The sequence below is a fragment of the Vulpes lagopus genome, chromosome 11 (genome assembly GCF_018345385.1).
Source record: "Vulpes lagopus strain Blue_001 chromosome 11, ASM1834538v1, whole genome shotgun sequence".
Taxonomy (NCBI): domain Eukaryota; kingdom Metazoa; phylum Chordata; class Mammalia; order Carnivora; family Canidae; genus Vulpes; species Vulpes lagopus.
Window position 1 is genome coordinate 101,193,148 of NC_054834.1, and position 5,734 is coordinate 101,198,881.

The 5,734-nt window shown below is 39.8% G+C and overlaps 1 long non-coding RNA gene across 1 annotated transcript; it reads left to right on the forward strand.

Moving 5' to 3' along the window:
* Positions 1-705: 705 nt before the first annotated feature.
* Positions 706-5,505, forward strand: LOC121471753. Its single transcript, XR_005982697.1, has 3 exons — positions 706-1,882; positions 2,405-2,461; positions 5,084-5,505. It is a non-coding gene; the product is annotated as an uncharacterized LOC121471753 (long non-coding RNA).
* The last annotated feature ends 229 nt before the right edge of the window (positions 5,506-5,734 follow it).

Below are 5,734 nucleotides of genomic sequence, written 5' to 3' on the forward strand. Positions count from 1 at the left end.
GATCCCAGGTCTTGGTTTGGAGCCCCGCATCCAGCTCCCTGCCCAGTGGGGAATCTGGTTGCTGCTCCCTTTCCCTCTGTTCCCCTGCTTGTACTCTCTGTCTCTCTCTAAGTAAATAAAATCTTTAAAAAAAAGATTTTATCTATTCACGAGAGACACACAGAGAGAGGCAGAGTTATAGGCAGAGGGATAAGCAGGCTCTCCACACAAAGCCGGATGCAAGACTCGATCCCAGGACCCTGAGATCATGTCCTGAGCCAAAGGCAGGTACTCGACCATTGAGCCGTGCAGGCATTCCTCCTGTCCAGAGCTTGAAAAAGACAAAAATGGAATCCTATTTGACAAAAGTTGAAAGAGGGATCCCTGGGTGGCGCAGCGGTTTGGCGCCTGCCTTTGGCCCGGGGCGCGATCCTGGAGACCCAGGATCAAGTCCCACGTCGGGCTCCCGGTGCATGGAGCCTGCTTCTCCCTCTGCCGGTGTCTCTGCCTCTCTCTCTCTCTCTGTGTGGGACTATCATAAATAAATAAATAAAAAATTTTTTAAAAAGTTGAAAGAAATAAGAATAGCACTTAGGATCCAAACTGTTTGGGATGCCTGGGTAGCTCAGCGATTTAGCGCCTGCCTTCAGCCCAGGGCGTGATCCTGGAGTCCTGGGATTGAGTCCCACACCGGGCTCCCTGCATGGAGCCTGCTTCTCCCTCTGCCTGTCTCTGTCTGTCTCTCTCCCTGTGTCTCTCATGAATAAATAAAATCTTAAAAAAAAAAAGATCAAAACTGTTTAAACTATTCAAATTTTAAAAACAGAATGAAATGATTGCTTCTTCCAAAAGACTTACCTTTAATCAAAGTCTGTCACATAACAGCTAATATTAAAGTATTTCAGAGTACAATTAAAGAAAGTATAAATAGCATATTCACTACTAAAATTACAATTAGTAGTGAAGACAACAAACTCTACAGTTTATATGCAGAATAATATAGTGTTGAGATGGAGAAATACAGAGATGCCTGGATGACTCAGTGGTTGAGCATCTGCCCTGGGCTCGGCTTGATCCCAGGCTCCTGCTTCTCCCTCTGCCTATGTCTCTGCCTTTCTCTGTGTGTCTCTCATGAATAAATAAATAAAATCTTTTTTTTTTTTAATGGAGAAATACTAAGGCCTTTAAAAAGTGTAGAGGGGGCACCTGCTTGACTCAGTCAGTCGGGCCTCTACCTTCGGCTCAGGTCATGATTCTGGGACCCTGGGATTGAGCCCCATATAGGGCTCCCTGCTCTGTGAGAAGCCTGCTTTTCGCTCTCCCTCTGCCCCTCCCCTCTGTATGTGCTCACTCTCAAATAACTAAAATCTTTTTAATAAATAGTGTAGATTATGGTGGAGACCTTTAACAGGTGTTCTGTGAACTATCATAACCAAGTAAAAGGGAGATAAAAATGAAAAAAAATACCATTTATTTTAAAACGATACAATTTTTTTCTCAAATGCAATAGTTTACAAATCGATAGCAATATTGAGTAACAGGCAGCGTGGGGGACCCAGAAACATCTCTTGACCTATGCATATCAGCTGATTTAGAATATTTACGGCAAGATTCAAAAACAAAACAATCCCTCAAACTTGTCCTAAAGTTTGTTTAGCCTCTGTCCTGAAGACAAATTGCAAGGAAATCACTTACCACCTTCTATTCCAAACCTAGACACCCTCTGCCTCCTCAGTGATCTTAGAAGAATGAAATGGCTCAGCATTCGATGCCCATCTGCTGGACGTTGCATCAGCATCGGAGCGGACTGTAAAAGCTGAAAACAACCACTACAGCCTGATAATTCCCCTGAAGTTCATTTTGTAGGGCAGAAATTGTAGAGGCTGTGTTCTTTGATCACAAGGTAACAAAACCAGAAAATAAAAGCACAGTCATCTGGAAAATAATTTTAAAGCCCTCTTCTAAATTATTTTGTCAAAAGATGCAATAGAATTGAAAACAAAATGGCAGAAAGCTAGAGGGTGATATATTTAAAGCTATGCTAAAGGACAAATTGATAGCCATTGTTGCATACGAAGGGGAAATGGATGAATTAAACATGTAACACTAGAAACAAAAGTTAACAATAAACAGACTAATTAGAAGTAAATGAGAAAAAAAGTAAAAAGGCAACCTAACATGCATTTTTTTTAAAAAATTGAAAATCAGAAATAACAAGTAATGGAAAGAGACTTAAGCGCCATCCTCAACTATATATTTTATTTAAACATTTGTTATAAAATGTCAAGTACAGCAGTTTAGAATAGCCAATCAATAATAATTAAGAAAACCTAATCAGGTCAATAACCAAAGAAAAAAATTGAAGCGGTTATCAGTGAATTGTGGATCCTTAAATAAGCCCTGTTCACTTTATCCATTCTTCCAGACTTGAGAAACACATTATTCCTGTGGTTTTTAAGTTTTTCCATGCAGCAAGAAAAAGGTGAGTACACATGTCCATTTTGCATAAATAATATTACCTTGATACCAAAATTTTAAAAGCAATTAAAATGAAAGCTTATATATCCTCAGTTTATCCATGAATATGGATGTAAACAAATCTAAAGATATTAGTGCAAATAAGATGTTCAAAGAACGATTTACCATGCCTAATAGGGTTTATCCTTTGATGAAAGAGGAGTTCACATGAAGAAAAATTATTACTATAATACTGATCTTCATAGGACTATAATGAGACCTGCAAGTTGATAACTTATCCATTCGTGTGATTGCGCAAATGTCGTGGACACTTCAGATCATATTTGGTTTACTTGATACAATCACTAGCTGGAGAAATGGGATTAGGCTGATGTGTGTAAGTGAATCAGTGTCCAACCCTCCCCTCTAATTACATGATTGCTATAAAATGGAGAAAAAGTATGGATGGATATCGGTGAGGGAACCAAAATATCTAAAACTGCTTCTTTAAAAAAAAAAAAAAATCTCGATTTATTGAGCCCTTACTATTTGTCGGGTATCAAGCTAATTGTTCTACATATATCTCAAAACCTATGAAGTACTGTTCTTGTTTTAACAAAAGGGAGGGCAGGTGGGTCAGTCAGTTAAGCATCTCCCTTCAGCCGGTGTCATGATGCCAGGATCCTGGGATCGAGTCCCACATTGGGCTCTCTGCTCAGTGAGGAGTGTGCTTCTCCCCCTACCCCCCCACCCCCCATTTGTGCTCGCTCACGCACGCTCTCGCTCTCTCTGTCAAATAAATAGAATCTTTTTTTAAAAAAAAGAAGAAGAAAGGTAAGGTACTTTGAGAAATGAAGTAACTTGCCCAAGATCACACAAACCAGTGAAGGAGGAAGCTACTTTGGGCACAGTCTTCACGGAAAACCATATTCTTAACCAGTACACCAAATATCAACAGCTGTAACAATTCAGAAACTCATACACACCAGTTGAATATCATGCAACAACAAATCCTTCCAAAACTGTGGGATACCATGGGAATAATGCTTACTATTTAGTGAAGGCAAGCAGTATTACAAAACTGCATATAGTATGGTTTATAAATTTTTAAGCTAGAGTGAGTTTGAGAAGAAGCCAATGTATGTGTGTGTTTGCTTTTCACTATTGCCGTTTTTCCTTGGCGAATGTGTGAAGTTTTTTTAAATCTTAAAAGGATACTGTATCCCCTACGAGATTGAAAGCTATTTGTGATCAAATCCTGTTTATTTTTGCAACCTCAAACCCAGCTGTGCACTTTACACATAGGCACAAAATGTTTTATTTATTTGGATTACAACATAAAGGGTCCTCTGTAGTAAGGGTTCTTACTACAGAGATGCCATAAACAAATCTGTATTTTCTATAAATACCCTAGTGATTGTTCAGATGCCATCTCTTCAAATTGAGGCCCCGCTGACTAGGCTGATTTTTAAAGATTCTAACGTTAATTTCCATTTTATGTCTGTTTTCTTTTATATATGTATTAGTAGCTAAATCATAGTCCACATACAAATCTTAGTGATATTTTAAAGTAACAGGTAACATCTAATGAACTCTTACCAAGTCAGTACTGTCCTAGGCACTTTAAGGCATTGTCCCATTTAGCAGTTCTAACAGTTCTGGGGAATTAATACTATGAGACACAAAGATGTTAAATGACTTCACCATGACACACAGCAAGTAAGAAATGTTGCTGATACACTCAGGATACTCCATGCCTTTGCTTAAGTTCACACACTATAAGCACAAAAAAAAAATAAAAATAAAAAAATTTAAGCACAGTTCTTTAAGAATGAACTAGAAAATCTTTGTCATAAAAATGGAGCATGTCATGGAGAGAGAATTTTATTCCATTGTGTGGCCCCTTGAGAGAGTGGAGTGGAGAGAAAAGTATACCTGAGATGAGAGGAAGTGATGAGCAGAAGAGACAAGGAAAACAGGTGGCAGAAAAAGCATTGTTTCCCTTTTGACCTTGGTTGTACAAGCTTGACAACTGTATTGAGCACCTGTGTATGGAGTGCCAGGGGACACGATGGTAAGAAGAAGAAAAAAATAGCTTCCCTGCCCTTATGTAGATTAGCCTAATTCTTATGTAGTTTGAAGAAATAGTGTACTGTGGGTTCAGCTGCCACCTAGGTCCACCACACTGACTCCTCCCAAACCTCCCTCTTCCAAAGGATTCACCGAAACAAAAGAATTCCCCTTTTACTGTCCCCCTTAATTTGTGCACACCTTCACTGTTGGAGACTGTTTCTGTATGTCTTGCAAGCGGAGGCACTCTTTTTTCAGGAATGTTTTTATAGTGAACCGTCTTGGAAGATAGTGTCCCCTCTAAAGCAAAAGGCAGATTTGTTGTAGCCTCCAGCATAATAAGGATAATGTCTTTTTCCAGAGCAAAGGGCAGCCACACTTACTGCCCTTTATAAAAGATTTAGATTCCCAAAGCTTGAGGATCTTCAGTTCTGATAGAAGCTTACTACACACACAGCATCAATTTGGGACCCCCTTTGTTACCGATTTAAGGCTTAGGGGACTAGAGGAACCAATGCATACATGATGCTCAAACTGCTTATTGTGCTGTGGATAATAAAGTTCTTCATCTCTGAAGCGTCTTCTGCCAGCATCCACAAGACTGGCATGCCAACGTGCTGTCCTGCGAGTAGGATAAAGCTTCAGACCCTTCACGGTTCTTGACAGCCACCCTCCTTCAAGATCTGGATCCATCCAATGGAGCAGCGAGTTCCCTCACACCCCTCTCCCATCAGTCTCACAAGAGATGATCTTATTTCTGATTGTTTTCATAAAAGTACCTCTGCCTTTTCTAGAACATAACATATGTGGAATCGTACAAACAGATACTCTTGTGTTTCCCAGCTTCAGCATGTCTGTAAGATACATCCATGCTGTTGTGTGTATCAGTGGTTCATTCCTTTTCATGTCTGAGCAGTAGTCCATTGTTAGAATTTATCCATTCCCCTGTTTATGGACATTTGGTTGTTTTCAGCTTGCAGAATAAAGCTGCTATAAACATCCACGTGTTTAGTAATTTTTTTTAAGATTTTTTATTTATTCATAAGAGACACAGAAACACAGGCAGAGGGAGAAGCAGGCTCCCTCTGGGAGCCCTGCGTGAAACTCGATCTCAGGACACCAGGATCACACCTTGAGCTGAAGGCAGACACTCAACCTTTGAGCCACTCAGGCATCCCAGTAATGTTCTATTGTATACAGGATATTGGGAACAAATCATTGTAGAGGC